Raw genomic sequence first — 23,279 nt, 5'->3', positions numbered from 1 at the left:
ACAGGCGCTTAAAAATGCAGTGACACGTTACTGTGCAGCAACACCAGGGACGGTGCTACCACTAGGCAAACTAGGCAGCCGCCTAGGGCGCACTCCTACCTAGGGTGCCCAGCCACAGGTGTTCCTACTCTCTTCTCTCTACAGCAAGCAACTAACTCTCAGCATCAGCAGGCAGCCGCCGCTCCGTTCGCAAATAGTGTCAGAGGCGCATCGGTGGCGGAGGACTTTGTCTTTGTCCCGACTCCCGAAAGCATAGAAGCAAGCAAACATTCATTGATGGGCGCTGGTGAGGCTGCATTTGATGGGCACTTCTTTAAAAAGATGGGGTATACATGGGCAGGGCAAAGGGGTGGAGTCAGGGGCGGCGGTACAATGAGGTTTCGCCTAGGGTGTCAAAAAACCTTGCACCAGTTCTGAGCAACACTTGTGCGTTTTCCATGCGTTATTCCCTGTTGTGTGAATGAGCCCCTACCTAAAACGACCCTGCACTGCCCTTGTATTTCCGGCACTGTTCCTCCGGTAGGTGCTCCCTCTACATACCGGGCTCCGCACACCTCCACACACTGAGGAGATCCGACCACAGTCAGCGACAGCACCGCTCTATATACCATCCACTTCTCAACGCTACTCTACAGGACACGCCCCGCGAGCGAGGACTGGCTGGAGCCCACTCTGTATGCAAATCTCAGCGCCCCTTATGGCTCGGGATTGGTGCGTTAGCCTTGAGAGAAGGCGTGTCTGTGTGGGAGCCGCACCATGTCTCCTAGACATTCCCCAGACTCGCCGAGGGTAGGAGGCAAGGAAGGACTGGAGCGCTGCTCGGGGAATAACAAAACGTTCGTCCTTTGTACTCCTCCGATCGCCTGGAAGGCTGGAAGGCGCAGCGGCCATCGCCGACAAGTTGCAGCTGCAGAAGATGGAAAACTTTGTCTTGGGTTAGCGGATGGTGAAGGAGGGTGAGTGTTCTCTATGGAGGCGACTTTTAGTGACTGTGATCACAAATGTCTTGTGCTGGAATGAGAATGAGAGGGGCTTTTACTGGCTGCATGCTTCCACTTCTGTATGGAGATCAGCGAGGGGGGGGTCTGGACTATTTGGATTGGGGGGGTCTGGGCTGTTTGAATTAGATGGGGGGGGGTCTGGGCTATTTGGATGGGGGGGGATCAGGACTATTTGGATTGGGGGGGTTCTGGGCTGTTTGGATTGGATGGGGGGGGTCTGGGCTATTTGGATGGGGGGATCAGGACTATTTGGATTGGGGGAAGGGGGTCTGGGCTGTTTGGATTAGATGGGGGGGTCTGGGCTATTTGGATGGGGGGGGGGGGATCAGGACTATTTGGATTGTGGGGGGGTCTGGGCTGTTTGGGTTAGATGGGGGATCTGGGCTATTTGGATGGGGGGGTCTGGACTATTTGGATTGGGGGGGTCTAGGCTATTGGGGGGGTTCTGGGCTATTTGGATTGGGGGGTGGGGTCTGGGCTGTTTGGATTAGATGGGGGGGTGTGGAAGTTTGGTGTTCAGATGACAGTTGTACAGATGTGATGTGCATTGGATAGGTGTACACACATCACTGACACACATCCCAGCAAATGGCATCAGCCTCCTGTATGAGAGCTTTGCCTTTGTCTCCTGTATAGGGGATCAGTCCAGGGACTTTTCCTTCTACTCCTCCAGTATACTGCGGATGGCGCTGAGCCCCGTGTGCGTCATCTTTGTTGTGCAGCACATGTATGTATGTTTGTATGTATGTATGAGACCTTCACGCTTCCTTCTGCTGCTCGTTGTTTTGTAGAATTGCATGATTGATGGAAACCTGGAGGAGGAAAATCCATCCCCCCTCCTGTTGCTGTGTAGAAGGCACCCTCCGGTTCTGGTACTTACCTTTTTCTCTTCTGTCCACCCACACACACATTCTCTGATGCGTTGCAGCCAAGGCCGCATTAAAGCCCAACTTCAGGCTCCTGCACAAAGCGGTATTAAATCCAAAAGCAAACCTTTATTATATCGCAGCTTATCAATTATTAGATGTGATGGCTGCCTTCGTTTTTCTTTTTTTAGGCTTTCTTTTCATCTGGTGATCCACCCAGCAAGTCTGTTTTTTTTATTTCAAAGAACAAGCTCTCCAGCAGAATGTATCAGTTACAAAGGCTGGGTTCACACTTGTGCAATTCACAGACATTGCATGTGATTCGCACCACATTGCTGTGCAGATCACATGCAATGTCTGTGAATCGCATCACACCAAAATGGTTCAGGACAATTTTGGTGCGATGCGATTCAAGATGCAATTTTTTTGTGGTCCGCACTGGAATCATATCGCATGGGTGTTCTCACCTATGCGTTCTGATTTCTGCGCCATTTCACAGTTCGCACTGCGGTCTACGACCCGATCTGGGGGTGTCATTAAAGGAGAAGTCCAGCCTGAGCTTTTTAGGCTGGGCTTCTCCTCTGGGTCACAGGAGTGCAATCCATTTTACACTCCTGTGACCCATTTTCAGCAGAGAGCGGACTGAAGTCACACAGATCAGTCCAGGCACAGCATCATCCCGACAATAAAGTCTGGATCCGCCAGCTGCCTGGACTGACACCTGTCTCGGCCTCCTAGTGAGCCGCTCTCCGCCCCTCCACAGCTCAGCGCTCCAGTGAAGGTGGAGGAGCAAAGTGGAGAGATGCTGATTGACAGGCAGCAGCTCTCCTTTCGGGGAGGTGTGAGAACCAAGCCATCAGTGGTGTTCGATCGCTCAGTTCTCAGTGCAGAGGCGTCGGGGGACAGAAGCAGCATTGGATCGATCCTGCATCCACCTAGGTAAGTATGAATCTGGAAAAAAATAAATAAAAAAACATACTTCTCTTTTAACTTTTATATTGACACCCGCAGTGGTTTGCAGATGTCAGTGTGAACCGCCGGCGATTCAGGTGCAATGTGGGAACCCGCACAGGATTCGCATCGCGCAAGTGTTTCGATTGACTTGTATACAATCCACCTGTTGGAAAATTTCCTCTCAATCAGCACCACCGGATATAGCTGGCGTGGCTGATCTGTGTATTCTGACAGCAGAAGTCACCTCACTGTCAGAGTACAAAAGGGGGGATTCCCCTATCCGCATTGATTGTGTGGATGGGGAACCGAGTCATTTTCTTTCCTTCAACCCTCTGGTTGAATGAAAAAAAAAAAAAATACTCATGTATGGCCAGCCTAAGGGCCAGTTCACACCACACGCAGTCCAGTGCGTTTTTTTCTGTATCAAAAACGCATGGAAAGTAGGTTATATGGTTTTCAATGGGATAGTTCACACCGGTGCTTGCAGTTCCAGTGCGTTCCAGTTCCAGAAAAAAAAGTAGAACACGCTGCATTTTTCCTGCACTGGACTGTACTGAAATGCTGTAAAACGCATCAAAGACGCACTGGAACACACATGTATTTACGGTTAAGAAAAAAGAGTGGGAAAAATGCACTGAACAGCACCAAAAACGCACATGCAGAAAAGCTTCTGGTGCGCATCCGGACTGTGTTTCTATGGTGTGAACTGGCCCTAAGGGAGGATACACACTATACAACTTTTCTTGTTCAATTCCCTTTAGATTTACCTTCAACTATGTAATACAAGGGCCTGCCTGTTTGCAAACAAATTGAAAGTGTTAAGGTTTGACCTCATATTATATGGTTTTGTTAAATCTAATGGAAAAAAATCCAAAGAAAATTGTATAGTGTGTATCCAGCTTAAATCTGTTGTTTTTCAGCAGAACAAGCTGTCCTGCAGATGCAGCTGTTAGAGGGCTGAGACAAACCATTTACCTCTGACAGGGGTGCTAACAGTGGCCAGGTTTTATGTATTTATGAAAAACCTTTATCCCAAAAGGAAAAAAAAAACTGTTTGCTGTAACTGATTATAAAGTGTGAGCTGGAGTTTGCCTTCAGTTTGTTAGTGTATCTAAATGTGCTAATACATTTAACACTCCCTTCCCCCCAGACTGACAATGCTGCGGTCCAAAGGTGCCCCCCTGTGCTCTTTCATCCAGAGTGGAGGCACTTTAATACAGGAGGGGTGTTACCGGCCAGATCACTAGGTGAAAACAGAGGGAAAAAGCCTAGAAAAGAAAACAAATGCAGCCAACACATCTATTGATTGGGAATCTGCAATATAGTACATTTTTGTTCAGGTTTAATAACGCTTTAAGCCCTCATTCACATTGGAGCGACTTGTCATGTGATTTGATGCAGGCTTTGATGTGACTTGCATAGATATCTGTGCATTAAGCTGCACAGATGTCTTCAAAGTTGCACCTGAAGTCACACTGACAATCAGCTTTGAAATCATGTGATTTCAGATTAAGTCTCACGATTTCAAAGCCGCATTCAATGTGAAGGAGGGGTAACAGTTTCTTTTTTCTGCTAGTTAACTACTTCAATACCAGACACTTTTACCCCCTTCCTGCCCAGGGCAATTTTCAGCTTTCAGCACTGTCACATTTGAATGACAATTGCGCAGTCATGCAACACTGTACCCAAATGGTATTTTTTATCATTTTTTTTTCATACAAATAGAGCTATCTTTTGGTGGTATTTGATCACCTCTGAGTTTTTTAATTTCTTGCTAAATAAATGAAAAAAGACCAAACATTTTGGAAAAAAATTTAGTTTTTTATTTGTTTCTGTAATAAAGATTTTGCAGATAAATAATATAATAAATATATATAATAAATAATATTTCTTTATAAATTCAGGTCAAAATTTATTCTGCTACCCTTCTTTGGTGAAAAAAAAACAAATCTGTGTATATTCCACAAACTAAACAAAAAAATAAAAATAAATTGTGATTTTTTTTTTCATTTCTTAATTTTCCAAATAATTATGACAAGAAAATTACAACTTAAAAAACTCACCATGCCTCTTACTAAATACCTCGGACTGTCTACTTTACAAAAAGGGGTCATTTGGGGGATATCTGTACTTTCCTGCCATTTTTGGGTCTCAAGAAATGAAATAGGCCGTCAGTACATCAGGATTGATCAATTTTCAGATATACAGTGGATATAAAAAAGTCTACACACCCCTGTTAAAATGTCAGGTTTCTGTGATGTAAAATAATGAGACAAAGATAAATCATTTCAGAACTTTTTCCACCTTTAATGTGACCTATAAACTCAGTTTAACAATAAACTGAAATCTTTTAGGTGGAGGGAAGTAAAAATAAAAAAATAAAATAATATGGTTGCATAAGTATGCACACCCTTAAACTAATACTTTGATTTTATTACAGCACTCAGTCTTTTTGGGTATGAGTCTATCAGCATGGCACATCTTGACTTCATATTTGCCCATTCTTCTTTGCAAAAACACTCAGCCCTCTTCAGATCACCCCACAGATTTTCAATGGGATACAGGTCTGGGCTCTGGCCGGGCCATTCCTAAACTTAAATCTTCTTCTGGTTAAGCCATTCCTTTGTTGATTTGGATGTATGCTTTAGGCCGTTGTCATGCTGAAAGATGAAGTTCCTCTTCATGTTCAACTTTCTAGCAGAAGCCTGAAGGTTTTTTGCAAATATTGACTGGTATTTGGAAGTGTTCATACATTCCTTCTACCTTGTCTAAGGCCCCTGTTCCAGCTGAAGAAAAACAGACCCAAAGCATGATGCTGCCACCACCATGCTTCACAGTGGGTATGGAGTTCTTTTGGTGATGTGCAGTGTTCTTTTTGCGGAAAACATTTCTTTTGGAATTATGGCCAAAAAATCCAACATTGGTTTCATCAGACCATAACACATTTTCCCACATGCTTTTGGGAGACTTCAGATGTGTTTTTGCAAAATTTAGCCGAGCTTGAATGTTTTTTTCCGTCTTGCCACTCTACCCCATAGCCCAGACATATAAAGAATACAGGAGATTGTTGTCACATGTACCACACAGCCAGTACTTGCCAGATATTCCTGCAGCTCCTTTAAAGTTGCTGAAGGCCTCTTGGCAGCCTCCCTGACCAGTTTTCTTCTCATCTTTTCATCAATTTTGGAGGGACGTCCAGTTCTTGGTAATGTGACTGTTGTGCCATATTTTCTCCACTTGATGATGACTGTCTTCACTGTGTTCCATGGTATATCTAATGCCTTGGAAATTCTTATGTACCCTTCTCCTGACTGATGCCTTTTTTTTTTTTTTTTTTTTTTATAAAGTCTTTATTTTAGTAACATTTTGGTACAAAAGACTACACACATTATACAAATGTTACGCAAAACACATGAAACATTTCAGGTACGGTCTAGAGCTGAAAGTTTAAGGTGGACCCAAGGTACCAGTGGGATCAGGAGCTTCTAATGAGTTCCCGAGGCTAGGTGGTCATGAGACCTTAGACCGGTCAGATATTGGCCTTAAACCTCCAGAAGAGGTATATGAGTTGGAGTGGTTACGTGGGGGGGTCATCCTCCAACAGCGGTCCAGGCAGAGGGGGGCAATAGCCTCCTACAACCTCGCCCTTCTCGCTGTGTCTAGGAGGACTTTTCCCCCTTGCCTCGTCTGACAGGAAGCGGAGGAAGTATGCCTCCGCCACCGTGTGACGAGGCCGTTGTCTTGTTGCCAATCATCTTCACCTTGAGTTTAAACAAACAAGATGTATCTTAAATTAGAACCGCCTGATATCAGAAACGTTAAGTAGTCCCTTAAACAAAAATATGGATAGTAGTAAAAAGTGGAAAAGAAGTAAGAGTAAAGGAATAGTGGGTAGAAAAGGGCCAGAGGGGGAGAGAGGTAGAGGGGAACGGATATGGAGCATACCTCTTAGCCTAAGAAGGCTCTTTTGGTCCGTGCCGGGCGAGTCTCCCAACCATATATCTTCTTTATGACCATTAAAGTTGAAGTATATCTTTCAGTGGGTCTTGTTTACGTTATCTAAGCGGGATCGTAAGGAGGGTTCTGCTAATTCTAGTAGTGCCATGTCCAAGCTTGAAGACATATGATTTGGATCAAACACATAGTCTTTCCATGGGCCCCATATAATTTCAAAACGTTCCGTCTTTCCTTTACATGATGCTATCCAATGTTCTGCTTCCCTGATATCGTTCACTTTTTTTATCCAATCTTCTTTTGTAGGAACCCTAGTTTGTTTCCAATATATTGGAACCAGGCGTCTAGACGCGTTTAGTAGGTGTGGAAGTACACTCTTTTTATATCCACCAATCGGTATCAAAGGGACATGCAGGAGGAAATAGGCTGGGGACAGAGGAATATCTAGATCTAGAATTTCTTTTACACTAGACTTAATGTCTTTCCAGTATGATTTGATCAGGGGACACTCCCACCAAATGTGTAAGAGTGTGCCTCTGTGGCCACATCCCCTCCAACACTGATCCGACACCGAAGGGTAGATACGAGCCAAATCAGCCGGTACTCTGTACCAGCGTGATAGAATCTTATAGTTTGTTTCTTGGGTTTTGGATTCCATAGTGCTCGAGTGGGTGAGTTGGTATAGGTGTGTGAGTTGGGTCGTGGAGAGGTCTAACTGCAAATCCCTTTCCCATGCCCGTATGTAAGTCGTTCTGGGGTTTTCAGTTGTACCTAATAAGCGATACATTTCTGAGATCAGGTGTGGGATCGGGTCTTCCTCAATAAAAAGTTGTTCAAATGGAGTAAGAGTGGAGATGTCCCTTATGGAACGTCCATGGATTTCAAAAAAGTGGTGGAGCTGCCTATATCTCCAAAAATTCATTTTGGGACCTCTATGTTCTCGTTGTAGTGTTTCATAACTCATCAGTTTGCCATCTTTCATTAATTTTCCGCAACTGGCGTTTCCGTCATCCACCCATGGGCCGAAAAAGGCCATTTGTTCGCCTGGTGGGAACCAAAGGAACCCTCCTAACGGAGCAAGCGGGGACATTGGTAGAGATAATTTTAGAGCTATGTTCACTGTGTCCCAGACAGAAAGAACATGGGTCGTCAACGGGGAGGTAGTGTCTGACAGTCCTCGGTATTCACGTGGCAGCCAAGGCGCAAAGGCCAGGTTCCTGCCGGCTAACCATTTTTCCAGGGAGACCCATAATTTGGACTGGGTGTGGAATCGCCAGTTGAGGATCCTCTGGAGAGCGATGGCTCTATAGTATTTTAAAATGTCTGGAATCCCTAAACCCCCTGTTAGCTTTGAGCGCATCATGACGTGCATAGCTATTCTAGGCTTTTTTGCGTCCCACACAAATCTTGTTAGTATGCTATTAATTTGGGAAAAGAAATTTTTGGGCAGAGGAATTGGTATCATTTGTAGAAAAAAAAGTATTCGGGGCAAAATATTCATTTTTATGATGTTAATGCGGCCTATCCACGTAAACGCGGTCTTTGTCCAGATGGACAGATCTTTTTTAATTGTGTTAAGTAACGGTGGGAAATTTGCAGTATATAGTGTATCAAGACTATCTGTTAACTGTATACCTAAGTATCGAAAGGAGGATTTGGCCCAAGTGAAGGGGAACGAAGCTTGTAAGCTGTTAGTCAATGTGGGGGTCAGGTTGATCGGCAAAATTTCAGACTTAGAGAAATTAATTTTAAAATTAGAAAGTGATCCAAATAATTTTAATTCTTTCATCAGGACCGGCAACGAGATCAGGGGTTCTGAGAGGTGAAACAATACGTCGTCTGCGTATGCGGACAGTTTATGTTCATTATTTCCTACCTTCAGGCCCCTGATGTCAGCATTTGCTCTGACGGTACTCAGTAACGGTTCCAGCACTAAAGCGAAGAGTAGAGGGGAAAGGGGGCACCCCTGTCTCGTGCCATTCCGAATTGCGAATTGGGGGGAAAGCACTCCATTCACCTTGACCTGTGCACAGGGGGTAGAATATAGGGCTAAGATAGACGACATCATGCGTGTTTTCAGCCCTAAAGCCTCCAACACTGCTTTGAGGTATGACCAATCGACCCGGTCGAAGGCCTTTTCGGCGTCTGTAGAGAGGATGATGTAAGGTTTAGGGTTAGGATCTGAGCGGGCCCAATGGATAAGTTGTATTGCTCTTATTGAATTGTCTCTCGCTTCCCTTCCTTTAATGAACCCAGTTTGGTCCGGATGGATAATATGGGGCAGAAGACTCCCAAGTCTATCTGCTAAAACTTTTGCCAGAATCTTAATGTCAATATTAAGAAGGGATATGGTACGGTAACTTTGGGGGAGCGTCGGGTCTTTACCATCCTTCGGCAACACAGTAATGTGCGCCAAAAGGGCTCCTGGAGGGATGGGTGACCCTTCTGCTGTGGAATTGAAATAGGTGCACATGTAGGGTAATAGGAGAGGCAGGAAAGTTTTATAATATGACCCAGTATATCCATCCGGCCCAGGGCTTTTTCCCGTAGGGAGGGACTTCACCACCAACTCAATCTCCCTAGAGGAAATTGGAAGTTCGAGGTCAGTACATTGTTCTGCACTTAGGGGCGGGACGCCAGCCGAGGCTAAGTAATCTGTTATGGCAGTGGCCCTGGGTTTCTGAATATCTGGAGGGTATTCAGAATTTAAGTTATATAAGCCCGAATAGTAATCTCGGAACCCCAAGGCAATTTTGGAGGACTGGATCAGAGTGTCTCCGGATGGAGAGCGAAGCTTTTGTACATATGTTTGAGCCCGTTTCCTGCGGATAGCTCTCGCAAGCATACGGCCGCACTTATTGCCATGTTCGTAATATTTGTGCGATAAGTGTCTAGCTTTCTTGCGGGTCTGTCGATCAAGCAAGCGCAGGAACAAGTCCCTCAATTCATTCCGCCTCTGTAGTGCCTCGGGGTTCCCATTCTGTTTATGTTTGAGTTCAGCTTCTTGTAGAGCTGCTAACACCCTGTCAAAATCTGCCTGAAGCATCTTTTTAAGTTTTGCTCCTAAGGATATGAACTCTCCCCTGATCACAGCTTTATGCCCCTCCCACACTATGCCCGCGCTAAGGTCGTCCGTGACATTTTCTTTGAAGTAATTTGTGATAGTTTCTGACACTTTGGCTACTGCTACTGTGTCATCTAGCAGATTGTCATTCAACCGCCATGTCCAGGCCCCACGGGAGCCGGAGGGGAGGGTGATGAGCACTCCCACTGGTGCATGATCAGATATGGTAATATTCCCAATGGAGGCCGATTGCACGAGCTCTAGTGTGGGCCGGTCCACGTAAATGTGGTCTATGCGAGTGTACACATCATGTACAGCAGAGTGGTAGCTAAAGTCTTTTTCCCTAGGGTGGAGAACTCTCCAACTATCCAGTAATAGATGTGAGTGTAGGGATTTTCTAAAGTGTTTCAAGAATGCATACGAATGTGTTTGACTGGAGTTGGAAGTGTCCATTGAAGGGTCGGTGCTAACATTGAAGTCCCCTCCTAAAATGACAAATCCTTCTTTGAATTCTGTCAGCATGTCAAGGGTGTTATCTATGAAAGTGATTTGGTCTGTATTAGGTGCATAAATTGAGGCAAAGGTAAACTTTTTCCCTGCTATACTACCTTTCAGGAAAATGTAACGGCCCAGTGGGTCTATTTTACTGTCTGAGAGTTGGAAGGGGCAGGTCCTATGAATTGCGATCGTACTGCCTTTAGATTTAGAGGAGGGGGAGGTACTATGGAACCATTGATTGAATATGTGGGTAGGAAGCCTAGGTATGGAATGATGGGTGAAGTGGGTTTCCTGTAGGAAAACCACTTGAGCTTTTAGCTTTTTAAGTTCCCACCAGAGTTTATTTCTTTTCTCAGGGGAGCAGAGGCCTCTAATGTTATATGAAATTACCTTAATTGTAGACATTTTTACGTAGGTAGCAGGGAGGTCGTTGGGTGATCAGACTCGCCCGACACAGAATCCAAAGCAGTGGGACGCTCCTAGGGAGAAGAGAGGGGGGTGGACAGATGGGGAGAGGTGAGAAAGACAGGTGGTTAAAGGAATATAAAACAAAAACTGATAAATTAACAACAACAATACAATACAGTAGTAACGAAGTCTGTAAACAAGACCTCGGTGTGTTAGGTGGGGGGTCTCCCCTCCTAAGAGGGAGGACCCCAGACCCAAACCTAGTGTCCCGAAAAGGGACCATACCCTGTTGAGGGTGGCCTACGTGGGGAAACGTGAGCCTGTACATAAAGGAGAGGGAAGGGACCCCATCTCCCATCACCGCATCTGAAAAAAGGCTGGGGAATAGGGAAGGGGGTGTATTCAGCTAGTGAGCTCATAGTCTACTATTTCCTAAGTGGGACCAGAGTAGAATCAGATAAATGTATATGAACATGGGAAAAATTGGGAACGGTGATAAAAAAGGGAAAAAAGAAAAATTCAAAAGTCAAAGAAAAATTGTGTTTCTTGTAGCTTTCTTTTCCTCTCTTTTTTCTTCTCTTTGACAGAATATGGGACCCATCATAAGCGCGAGTTGCCATGTTCAGTAGGCTGGGTTGAGAAATAGAAGCCGGTCATCTCTGGAGGGTATAAGCTCTAAGAAATGCAGGGACAAAGTTCGGCTAGGTAGAGCTCTTCAATCCTATTGTAGCTTGTAGAGGGAACACACGTCAAAGGTATCTAGTGATGCTTCTGAGTCGAAAACTTGAGGTGGTATTGGTTTTTAAAGGGGTTTGGAGGGGTCTCTGCGTCAATCAGGAGTCCTGGTTCGGGTGCTGCCTGTCTCTCCGTCTGTTTTTGCGTGCAACCGTCGACCATGTTTGCGAGAGATGTTGCACTGATGCATCAGATGGTCTTCTCCAATCTGGAAAATCAATAGGTCCCAAACCAAGAGTTGAGAGAAAGTGGGGTAGGTCATCTTTATTGCGTAAAGTGACTTGTCTGCCATCTTTGGTCACTTGCAGGTAAAAAGGGAAGCCCCAACGATACGTAAGTCCTGCTTCCTGGATCGCCGTCAGAATGGGGCGCAGAGCCCTGCGTTGCATTAATGTGCGCCTGGATATATCTTGGTAGAAAAATAAACGTGCTCCATCGAAGTCATAAAATGGCCTGTTGCGCATTTTCTGCATGATGCTGTCTTTAAGGGTGTATTTGTGGAGCTTGCAAATTATATCTCTGGGATTTTCAGCATCTTGAGATGGAGGTCTTAAAGCTCTGTGCGCCCTATCTATTTTGATAGGTGCGGACGCTGGCAAACCCAGGATGTCTCTGAAAATGTCTGTTAGTGTAGGGATGATGTCTCTGGAAGCCGTGGCCTCCGGCAGACCCTTGATCCTGATATTAACCCTCCTACTGCGGTTTTCGACATCATCCAATTGACATAGCAATGTCTCAATTTGCAGATCCTGCGTTCTGCACTTAGATTGCAGTAGAGCAATGGTGGGGAGAGCCTCCTCTAGTTTCTCTTCCAGAGATTCTACCCTGTTTCCCAAGAGTGTGGTATCTGCCTTAAGCTGGGCTATATCCTCAGTGAATGCTTTCTCCACTCTAGATGTGAAGCGTTCTAGATCTTCTCTGGTAGGGAGGGACATAATATGGCGTCTAATGTCTTCCTCACTTAAGTAGTCTGACACTTCAGAGCGACCATCCAGGGATACGGGGGACGTTGGAGGGACAGATTCACTCACCGAGCTTGGGGATGGAGCTTGTGAGGCTGGGGAAGTCGTTTCCTTTAATGTCCGACTTGTAGCTGCAGCTGGCTGGGACGATTTGGCTGTTTTCTGTGTTTTCCCGGCCGGCGCCATCTTGGAAGCAGCGCGGCCTTGTCCTCGGGTCCCGGGAAAGTAGGATTCCAGCTGTCCCTGCCGGTATTTGTCTGTCTTTTGTGGCTCAGAAGACTGCTGAGCCCGCTGTGACATGTGGGGAGCCGTTAGACACCAGTGTTCCCCGTTTTAGCTGAGATTTCTGCTGCGGTGAGACGGAGCTGAGGTGAAACACAGCCTCACTCCTCCATAGCCAGGACACGCCCCCCCGACTGATGCCTTTTAACAATGAGATCCCTCTGATGTTTTGGAAGCTCTCTGTGGACCATGGGTTTTGCTGTGGGATGCGACTAAAAAAATGTCAGGAAAGACCTACTATAACAGCTGAACTTTATTTGGGGTCAGTCAGAGGCACTTTAAATAATGGCAGGTGTGTACTGACTCCTATTTAACGTGGGTTTGAATGTGATTGCTTAATTCTGAACACAGCTACATCCCCAATTATAAGAGGGTGTGCACACTTATACAACCACATTATTTTATTTTTATTTCCCACCTAAAATATTTCAGTTTGCTCTTCAATTGAGTTGTACAGTTTATAGGTCACATTAAAGGTGGAAAAAGTTCTGAAATCATTTCTCTTTGTCTCATTTTTTACATCACAGAAACCTGACATTTTAACGGGTGTGTAGACATTTTATATCCACTGTATATCTGAAAATTGATCAATCCTGATGTACTGACAGCCTATCTCATTTCTTGAGCCCCAAAAATGGCAGAACAGTACAGATATCCCCCAAATGACCCCTTTTTGAAAAGTAGACAGTCCGAGGTATTTAGTAAGAGGCATGGTGAGTTTTGTGGAGTTGTAATTTTTTTTGTCAGAATTATTTGGAGAATTAAGAAATTAAAAAAAAAAAATTCATAATTTTCACAAGAAGGGGTGGGGGTGGGGGTCGCTCGCTTGTCCCCTCTCTTTCCTGACCTGCCAGGTGGCATGCTCGGATAAGGGTCTGGTATGGATTTTGGGGGGGACCCCACGCCATTTTTTTATAACATTTTGGTGGGGGGTCCCCTCCGAATCCCTGCTAGACCTGAAGGGCCTGGTATAGATCCCACACCATTTTTTTATAACATTTTGGTGGGGGGTCCCTTCCGAATCCATACTAAACCTGAAAGGCCTGGTATAGACCCCACGCTGTTTTTTCTTTGCAATTTGTTTTTGCCTGCAATTTTTTACTTTTTTTTTTACATTCAGCTGTCAGCTATATACAGCGTTAAAATAAAAACCGCAAAACACATCAAAAATCGCATCTCAAACACAACACTTGCATTTTTGGTGCGGTTCCATTGAAGTCTATTACCCGCAAATCGCGGGAAATAAGTCCCCGTCCCTTTCCAAAAACACACTGGCCACAAAACGCATAGGTGTGAACTTTTACCATAGGAAACCATGTTAAATGGACTGTAGTGCATTTTTGCAAACTAAAAAACGCACTAAAAAACTCAAAGGTGCGAACCTAGGGTTACAACCCCTTTAATGGCTGGATCACCAGATGAAAATAGAAAAAAAGAAAGCCTAAAAAAGATAACTAATAGAGTCATCGCATCTAAGATTCGGTAAGAGGCAATATCACAATGTTTTTGGGATTAATACCGCTTTAACCATACAAAATAAGAAAAATGAGAGGTGTTTTTTTTGTTTCTTGAACTGTATTGAGTCTTTGGACTCCTCTCAGGAAAGTTTTACATTTTGAGATTTTGTGCTGCCCCCTTCAGTCCTCCTTACCCAGGAATCTCCAAACTATGGCCCTCCAGCTGTTCCGGAACTACAAGACCCATGAGGCTTTGTAAAACTCTGACATTCACAGACATGACTAGGCATGATGGGAATTGTAGTTCCTGAACAACTGGAAGGCCATAGTTTGGAGACCCCTAGGCCCATAAGTGCTATTATGGTGAATACAGCCTTGGGCGAAAATGTCAGCATTCAGGGCCATGGCTCACTAACTACTTTGTAGCAGCGATCTGTAACAAATCTCTCTGCTTGTTTTATTTCAACATTTGTAGCTAGCTACTTATCTGTACAGCTACAAATTGTCAGTGTGCCATGACTGTCAGCAACTGTGTTGGAAAGGGATTCTGATGCTGCAATATGTCAATTGAAACTGAGCTACAAAATAGTTGGGATTTCTATGACACTGATCTGTCCTTGAGTGCAACAAAGCCTGTTTGTCCCAATGGAATCGCTCGCTCTGTCACTGGCCTGAACGCTGTAGACCTTTATCGCTAGTAATGGGAGCGACATGTCGCTGCCTCATACAGAGCGAGCGATTCCACTGAGACAAACAGCCTCCTGCTGCTGGCAATTTTGGTAAAAGATCACTCGCTAGGAGACACATCGCCCATCTGTCATCAGCCTAAGGCTCTGTTTCCACTACTGCAAGTTGTTGTGTGACTTGACACATGTGATGTCGCATAACAAGTCAAAATCTATGTATTTCAATGGTTGAGTCGCACCGTTCTAATTGGTGCAACTCAAGTTGTAGCGACTCCAAAAAAGGTTTTTGTACTATTTTGTTCTGACTTTGGTGCAACTTGTTCTCCCATGGTTCTCACCAGTCGCATGGCATCGCATAAAAAAATTGCATTGAAAAGTCTCACTGTAAATCGCGCGACTTTGGGGCCGCAATAGTGGAATCCGAGCCTTAGACCTCATTCACATGGGCGAAGCTTGTTTAGGTGCCGATGACATCACTTCCATTGGATTCTGGGAAAGCCAAAGATCCCAGATTTCTTGAAAATGAGCTTCTGCACCATAGTGGAAAGCTGCACTTTAATGTAAACCCACCCCTACCAAAACTAGAAATCTCTGGTGCACGTACCTCTGCATGCTGATCTCTAAACATCTCCAAGTCTATGTACAAACAGTAAAGTGAACTGTTGGGCTTCGTTATTTTATGCTTTTTTTCAATAAATCTTTTTTCTGGATAAAAAAATAAATCTCCAAGTCCTATGTAAAATAAACTGTTCATTATTTTACGTATATTTTTAATAATTTCACTTCCTGGAAACTGATACTGGTGACGTAGCCAGTGCCTCACAGTTGACCGCTGGAAAGGCTACCTCACCTGTGCTTTACAGGGAGATCTGATTTTGCAAAATCTCACAGGGTAGAGGGGCGAATGTAACTACTAATAATTGTATTTGTTTTACTGAAGAGATTGCATTAGTGTAGTCAGGTTAAATAGAGCGTTTATTACCCCGACACTTCATATTTCTAATATGTGCCTGCAGTACCATGTACTTGTATGAGAAAATATACATTTTTTTTTGTATTGCTTCCTTTATGTGAAATTCCTAGTGTTCCTGTTAGTCTCCTTGCTTTCCTATTAAAAACTGACGACACTAAGCTAGAGAGCACAGTGTGGTCAGTTCTCTAGCTATGCTGGGAACTCAGTATGATCAGACTTGTCCTGACATGCCCCCGCTGCACAGCCATTCACTGGGAAGCTCAGTGTGCTGCTGCTTCTCCTCCCCCAGCTCTTATGCAGCTGAGAAAAGAGGGACTGTGACCACGTATAAAAAAAAAATGGAAAAAATGTATTTATTATAATGTATTTGTATATCTATACACAAATGTTTTGCCTTTCATTTCTAGTTTAAACTGAATGAGTTGTTTTACAAGGTGATCGTGCAAGTGGGTCTGTCTTAAGTTGGCCTAGGATATTACAGGGCATCCATATTGTATATACAGGTATGATCCATCCATATGCCACCATTCATGTTCAGGCCTATGGAGCACTCCTGCAGAGTTGGTTTATCAAAATGACAGCTATAATTTCTAGTGATGAATCTTGGCCAGCAGAGTCAATGAATAATGTGTTGACAAAGAATGTCCAGATCAGGAGACTTTTACCTTATGTTCATGGACACCTGCTTCATCTCTGCAGGGCTTGTTTTCCTTCACATGTAGAAGCATGTTTGAGAAAGTAGCAAAACCATTTTCTTTGCCTTTTATATGCTTTGTATCAGTTAACATCAATTTATTTACATCAGATAGCTCCCATTTACATCTATTAACATCACTTTACATCACATAATATCATTTTTCTATAATATAAGCAGATCAAAATTGTGCATATTTCCATTTCCAATGTCCATTACGATGTAGAACATACAGAAACATAAAGATTTTAATAAGAACTGGAGGAGAACCCCAGGTAGATAATAAAGTTGAACTCTGGTAATTACACAAAAACACCCTGTTTTTGAGCCCCCTTCCCGCACTGCAGGGAGTACATGCTTGGTAACTAAAGGAAAATATTTTAATTTTATTCTGGATAGAGTAAGGGAGGGTTATAACCCCTGTCATTTTTTTTTCTGCCTGTGACTCATTTGGCAGATTTCCCTTCACTTCCTGTCCCAAAGCCAAAACAGAAAGCGAGAGGAAATCCCTACAAAGTGGGGAAATCCTGGGGTGTCACCAGAACTAGCGTCCCCATTGGAAGATATCCCCTCTATTAATGTTCTTGTGTCAACCCACAATTTGGGATTTTCTTTTACTTTCATTTTCAATGATAATGGTAAACAGGACAAATAGGAAGAGGTTGAAACAGGGGCACAGACAGCAATATAATCTGACAGGTGTTTTGGCTGATGTAACAAAACTGCTCCAGTCTATGAATGTATCCCAACAATAATGTCAGGATCCACCTGGATGCCTGATCGCAGCTGGCTCAGCCTCTCAGCACAGAGCCTGAGACAGCCGCTTTCATCTCCTCCACAGCCCAGCATTCCAGTGGGTGCCAGAGGGACAGAGCACAGAGCGATGAATGACAGTCAGCACTCTCTGCTCAGAGCGGACCCAAGAACTGAGCGATCAGCGGTCGCATGCTTAGTTCTCAGGATTAGAGCTAGCAGGGGCATTGGTGTGATGCTGCAGCCATATACGTGGGAATGTATGCTTTTTATTTGTTTCCCATCATCTCACACCTCTCTTTTAAGTCTAGGAATGGAGGAATAAGCACTTTTGTATTTCGTAATGTAGGCATTTTTACGTGTGCTGTGAATGCATTGTTGCATATGTTCTCCAAGGAGATAGGGTACCTGCTATACTAAGGTAATATTCTGTTCCATACATTTCAGTGGCCGGTGTGTTTTGTCAAAATACAGTGAAAATGTAAGCCCTTAACTAGACCTTTGTGTTACAGTAAGGCACTGAAAAAATTGAATGCCCCCCCCGATGTATCATGCCAGAGGGCTACAATACATGTGCAGATCAGTGCACAACATTGCATAGATCTGTGCGTTGTGTGTGCTGCATTGTAAAAATGTTGTGTTAATACCTGCAGTGTGGCACATTGGCAGCACATACAAAATGAGTTGGCTAGCGTACCACAATGAACATTAACAGGCTACATACTGTACCTTAAGACATTTGCAGTAACACACTGCAATGCAGCAGAGATACCGCATTGTACCTTTAGTGCATAGTTTCCCAGTTTAAAGGGAATGTGCATATTATCTTTCTTTGTCAATTACATTTTGAAGGTATTATTTTTTGTTTACTAATCAAATAAATAGAAGATATTGCTAATCAAATATCAATAGTCTATTCTCAGGCCAGCAGGTGGAGCTCTAATTCACTTTTCACCTCATTAGCATGATTACTTTCAGCTGTTGTGAAAAAATGGTGTAGCTTAACTTGAAATGTCATCACAGCTGTGACTACTCAGATCTAATGAGCAGAATTAGACCCCTTTCACACTGGAGCGGGGGGGCGTTAGCGGTAAAGCTGTTTTAGCGGCGCTATTCAGCCACTAGCAGGGCGCTTTTAACCCCTGATAGCTGCTGAGGAAAGGGTTAATAGCGCCTGAAACACACCACTGTCAAAGTGCTTTGCAGGCACTTCGGCAGCGGTGCCCATTCTTTTCAATGGGCAGGGGGCGGTGGAGGAGCGGTGTGTACACCGCTCCTGCACTGCTACAAAGATGCTGCTTGCAGGACTTTTTTTGATGTCCTGCAAGTGCACTGCCCCAGTGTGAAAGCACTCAGGCTTTGACATGGGGCTGCAGAAGAGGCAGTTTACAGGTGCTTTTCAGGCGCTATTTTCTGTGCAAAAGCACCTGTAAAATGCCCCAGTGTGAAAGGGGTCTTAAAGTTGAACTTCAGGGATCATATATTTTGCATACTTGCATTGGACCAGTTAAGTACAATATAAGTATGCATATGAGATACCAGATCGGCCTCTGTGGAAGCTGTATGACAGTAGTAACCTGAACCACTACAGCAATGGTGCTATGCCAAGTGGTTGCCCTTCTACATAGTAACCAGAGGGGGTCGCTTTGTCAGCACAGCTACCATTCTTAGAAAGTCTTGCATTTTTCTTAATAAAGAATGCAAAGCTTCTCTGATTGGGCGAGGTGGAGATTGTGACATCACTGCCCCTCCACCTCATCCAATCAGAAAATGCAGTGCATTTATTGAAAGCAATGCAAGGCGTTCTCCCAATGGCATTATTGAGATAAGTGTAGTTTTTGGATGATGGACTTTTTAGGCATAACACAATCATGTAAAAAAAAATTAGTATTTATTACAAAATTAAATAAAATCAAGACAGTTGCATAAGAAAGGGCAACAGTTTCTCTATATGCGATGCTGTCACGGGAACAGAGAACACCAGGAACATAACTTCAAAGACATCCTGTAGGGACGCTTACCTCTGGTCTACTGGGCATTCATACAACGGGAGGGTTCACTAAACTGACTGAGCCAGTATACTACCAAATGTCCTGGTCATCGTTTACTCACTGTGTCAAAGATTACTAACTACCTTTTGGTAATTGGCACATAAGTACCTTATAGACTATCAGTTCCCTGAAGTGTTATCCTCCTGAGTTCCTCAGAATTTCCACCACCATTGAGGACACTGCTCTCTGTTCATCTTTACTTTCTCTACTTGTGATTAATAATTTGCCATAGATCCTGAAGAAGCGTTCTGTTTACGCGCAACATGTAGAGCAGAGCTGAGTTTTTTTATGACACACTACCTCGTCAAATTCTATCATTTTTAAGAGTGATCAGTTTGGTCCTCTGAATTTTTTGATTGTATTGTGTATGTAGGTGGTGCGTTATTCATGCTCATAGGCATTTTTTGTGAATGATATATGAAATTGTATGTAATTGTCTTGATTTTATTTAATTTTGTAATAAATACTATTTTTTTATGCCTAAAAAGTCCATCATCTAAAAACTACAATTATCTCAATAATCCAACTATCGTGACGTGGCAAATTATACCTAAGTGTTGTATACATAGTACCACTCTGTGGAGATACAAATTTTTATCACGTTCTCCAAATGGCAGCCCTGCCCATCAATTTACTCCGGTGGTTACTTTGTAGAGGTTACTACTGTGATTTACAGCTTCCACAGAGGTCACACATCTCAGGCGCCAAACCGGCCCAGTGTAAAAATGCAAAATATATCATCGCTGCAGTCCAGTTTTAGGCCCCGTTCATATCTCGCATTGTGGGATCGTGGGCAGAATCGCTGTGATCCTAAATTGCATGGCAATTGCAGCACAAGGCACTGCACGCATTTGGGTGCCAACCATTATCCTTTATTGGCATCCCAAATGTGTGATTCTGTCACAGGATCGCTGCTTTCACAAATCGTGTAATGCTTGTCACCTGAAAAGGAGCAGAAGCTTCTTTTCGGGCAACAAATGAACATAGGGCAACCTATTCAAGCAAATGGACTGCCCTATGTGACACGTAGAATCGTGTGAAAATCACATGTCAAAATGTGAACCGGGCCTTAGCAGCGTGTACTTTTCTAAACTGAGAAAATTAAAATGTTACTAAATCCAGGACCCTGCATTCACTATATATGGTCTTCCACAGTGCACAGAACATAGAAATGCAATTATTTTAGTAAATACAACCTGCTAAATGCTTTTTCTCATCAGCAGTATATAGCTGATGAGAAAAAAAAGAGCTCTGAAGAAACCAGCGGTGATTGGCTGGTGAAACGCGTCAGCACGTGACGTCAGCACGTCACCTCGGAGCCGCGCGCTCATGGTGTTTGAATGCTTGACCGGGAACCAACAGCTGACGGCCGGTTTACAGCATCCAACTGAAGGCACTGACATAGCGGGACATCCTCTATCTGACGGCAAGCGTCTGTTGGACTGACATCTACAGCTATCATCTGGGGGTAGAGCCTACGACCTCAAGAGCTGCTGAGCCATCGATTTGGTGAGAGAAGTATTACTCCAATTTACACTCATAGTACAGCTTGAGCTGGTATTGCTCCCCCCGCTGCTTTCTCCAAATATAGCTGCTTTATTTGTATGTCCTGGGTCCACAAATACCTTCAGCAAATACTGCCGGTCACTTTTGCTGCTATACCTGTGATATGGGTCTAGTTCCCGGACTGCCATAATTTTCATGATGTGCTGAATCAGTTCCTAAGTGATGATCATTCATTCATCCACCCTTACCCTCATACCGCCATACTACCAGTATCTGGATTGATTAAGGACTTATTTCACACGATATTGTCCATTTAAGTAGGAATCTGCTGTGGTGATTGGTGTGTGTATGGGGTATGATTGGCCACGGCTCCGTTGTTTTTAATGATAACGTTATCTGTTTTAACTTGGTCTATGATATATTCCCTATTTTGCCCAATATTTGTATTTTTGTGTGGTGTTTTGTAGTCCAATAAATTTATTGTTTTTGCAGATTGTGTTTGGGTAATTTGCCTTCTTTGGGGGAACCTTTTTCTCCTAGTTGTTCTGTATGCTGTATAAGGCAACCCAAACTGCATCCAATAACTCTATGTGGATGAATATCTGATTCTATCAATAATCTAAGAATTTATTTACTGGTGGTTGATCCAGGCAAAACCTCCCTTTTTTTGTATTAATCATGTTAAATAGGAGTCAGTACACACCTGCCATTATTTAAAGTGCCTCTGATTGACCCCAAATAAAAGTTCAGCTGCTGTAGTATGTTTTTCCCCGACATTTTCTTAGTCGCATCCTACAGAAAAACCCATAGTCCACAGAGAGCTTCCAATGCATCAGAGGGATCTCATTGTTAAAAGGCATCAGTCAGGAGACGGGCACAAAAGAATTTCCAAGGCATTAGATATACTATGGAACACAGTGAAGACAGTCATCATCAATTGGTGAAAATATGGCACAACAGTGACATTACCAAGAACTGGACGTCCCTCCAAAATCGATGAAAAGACGAGAAGAAAACTGGTTAGGGAGGTGCCAAGAGGCCTACAGCAACATTAAAGGAGCTGCAGGAAGTACTGGCTGTGTGGTACATGTGACAACAATCTCCCGTATTCTTCATATGTCTGGGCTATGGGGTAGAGTGGCAAAAAGGAAGCCTTTTCTTACGAGGAAAAGCATCCAAGCTCGGCTACATTTTGCAAAAACATCTGAAGTCTCCCAAAGGCATGTGGGAAAATGTGTTATGGTCCGATGAAACCAAGGTTGAACTTTTTGGCCATAATTCCAAAAGATATGTTTGTCACTAAAACAGCACTGCACATCACCAAAAGAACACCATACCCACCATGAAACATGGTGGTGGCAGCATCATGCTTTGGGGCCTTAGTCAAGGTAGAGGGAATTATGAAGAGTTCCAAATACCAGTCAGTATTGACACAAAACTTTCAGGCTTCTGCTAGAAAGTGGAACATGAAGAGCAACTTCATCTTTCAACATGACAACGACCCAAAGCATACATCCAAATCAACAAAGGAATGGCTTCACCAGAAGAAGATTAAAGCTTCGGAATGGCCCAGCCAGAGCCCAGACCCGAACCCCATTGAAAATCTGTGGGATGATCTGAAGAGGGATGTGCACAGGAGATGCCCTCGCAATCTGAGATTTGGAGTGTTTTTGCAAAGAAGAATGGGCAAATATTGCCAAGTCAAGATTTGCTATGCTGATAGACTCATACCCAAAATGACTGAGTGCTGTAATACAATCAAAATGTGCTTTAACAAAGCATTTGTGTAAGGCTGTGCACACATATGCAACCATATTATTTTATTTTTTTTATTTTTACTTCCCTCCACCTAAAAGATTTCAATTTGTTGTTCAATTGAGTTGTACAGTTTATAGGTCTCATTAAAGGTGGGAAAAGTTCTGAAATTATTTATCTTTGTCGAATTTTTTTTACATCACAGAAACCTGACATTTTAATAGGGGTGTGTAGACTTTTTTTATATCCACTGTATTTTTGCTAAAATGGATTTGTCCATCCCTGTACACAAATCCAGTCCAGAAGGTATGCCGTCATCTTGCTGATCAATCTGAAAGGTAGGACATGGAAAAAATGAGACGTTCAGCTGTGAATGTCCTTATGTTTGCTTCTGCGATATTACACGTGACAGAAAACCAAATAAACATCTATTAACAAGTGTCGACACTGGCACCATAGTGTGAATGTCTCATTGACTGTGTACCGTGTGTTTAAAGAAAATCTGTCAGGATGAATATTACCTTTTACAGCCAAGACTCCCACTTAGCATGTGGAGCTGAGCTGTCATGGCCTAGCTCCCTGGAGTAGAGCTCGTTTTTTTGGGGGGGTTACAGCATTGTTTAGCAGGACATATCCATTCTGCTGAAAAAGCCCTTTCTTGGAATTAGGCATAATGTGCT

General features: G+C 43.7%; 1 protein-coding gene across 2 annotated transcripts in view; it reads left to right on the top strand.

Moving 5' to 3' along the window:
• Window positions 1–745: 745 nt before the first annotated feature.
• TIAM2 (TIAM Rac1 associated GEF 2) overlaps window positions 746–23,279 on the top strand; it is a 432,210-nt gene continuing 409,676 nt past the window's right edge. For both annotated transcript variants that reach the window (XM_073627924.1, XM_073627922.1), the window contains exon 1: window positions 746–956. The gene's annotated coding sequence lies outside the window, so the exon portion shown is untranslated. The remainder of the gene's footprint in view (window positions 957–23,279) is intronic.

The sequence above is a fragment of the Aquarana catesbeiana genome, linkage group LG04 (genome assembly GCF_042186555.1).
Source record: "Aquarana catesbeiana isolate 2022-GZ linkage group LG04, ASM4218655v1, whole genome shotgun sequence".
NCBI classification, from domain to species: domain Eukaryota; kingdom Metazoa; phylum Chordata; class Amphibia; order Anura; family Ranidae; genus Aquarana; species Aquarana catesbeiana.
This window is presented reverse-complemented; position numbering and strand designations above follow the sequence as displayed.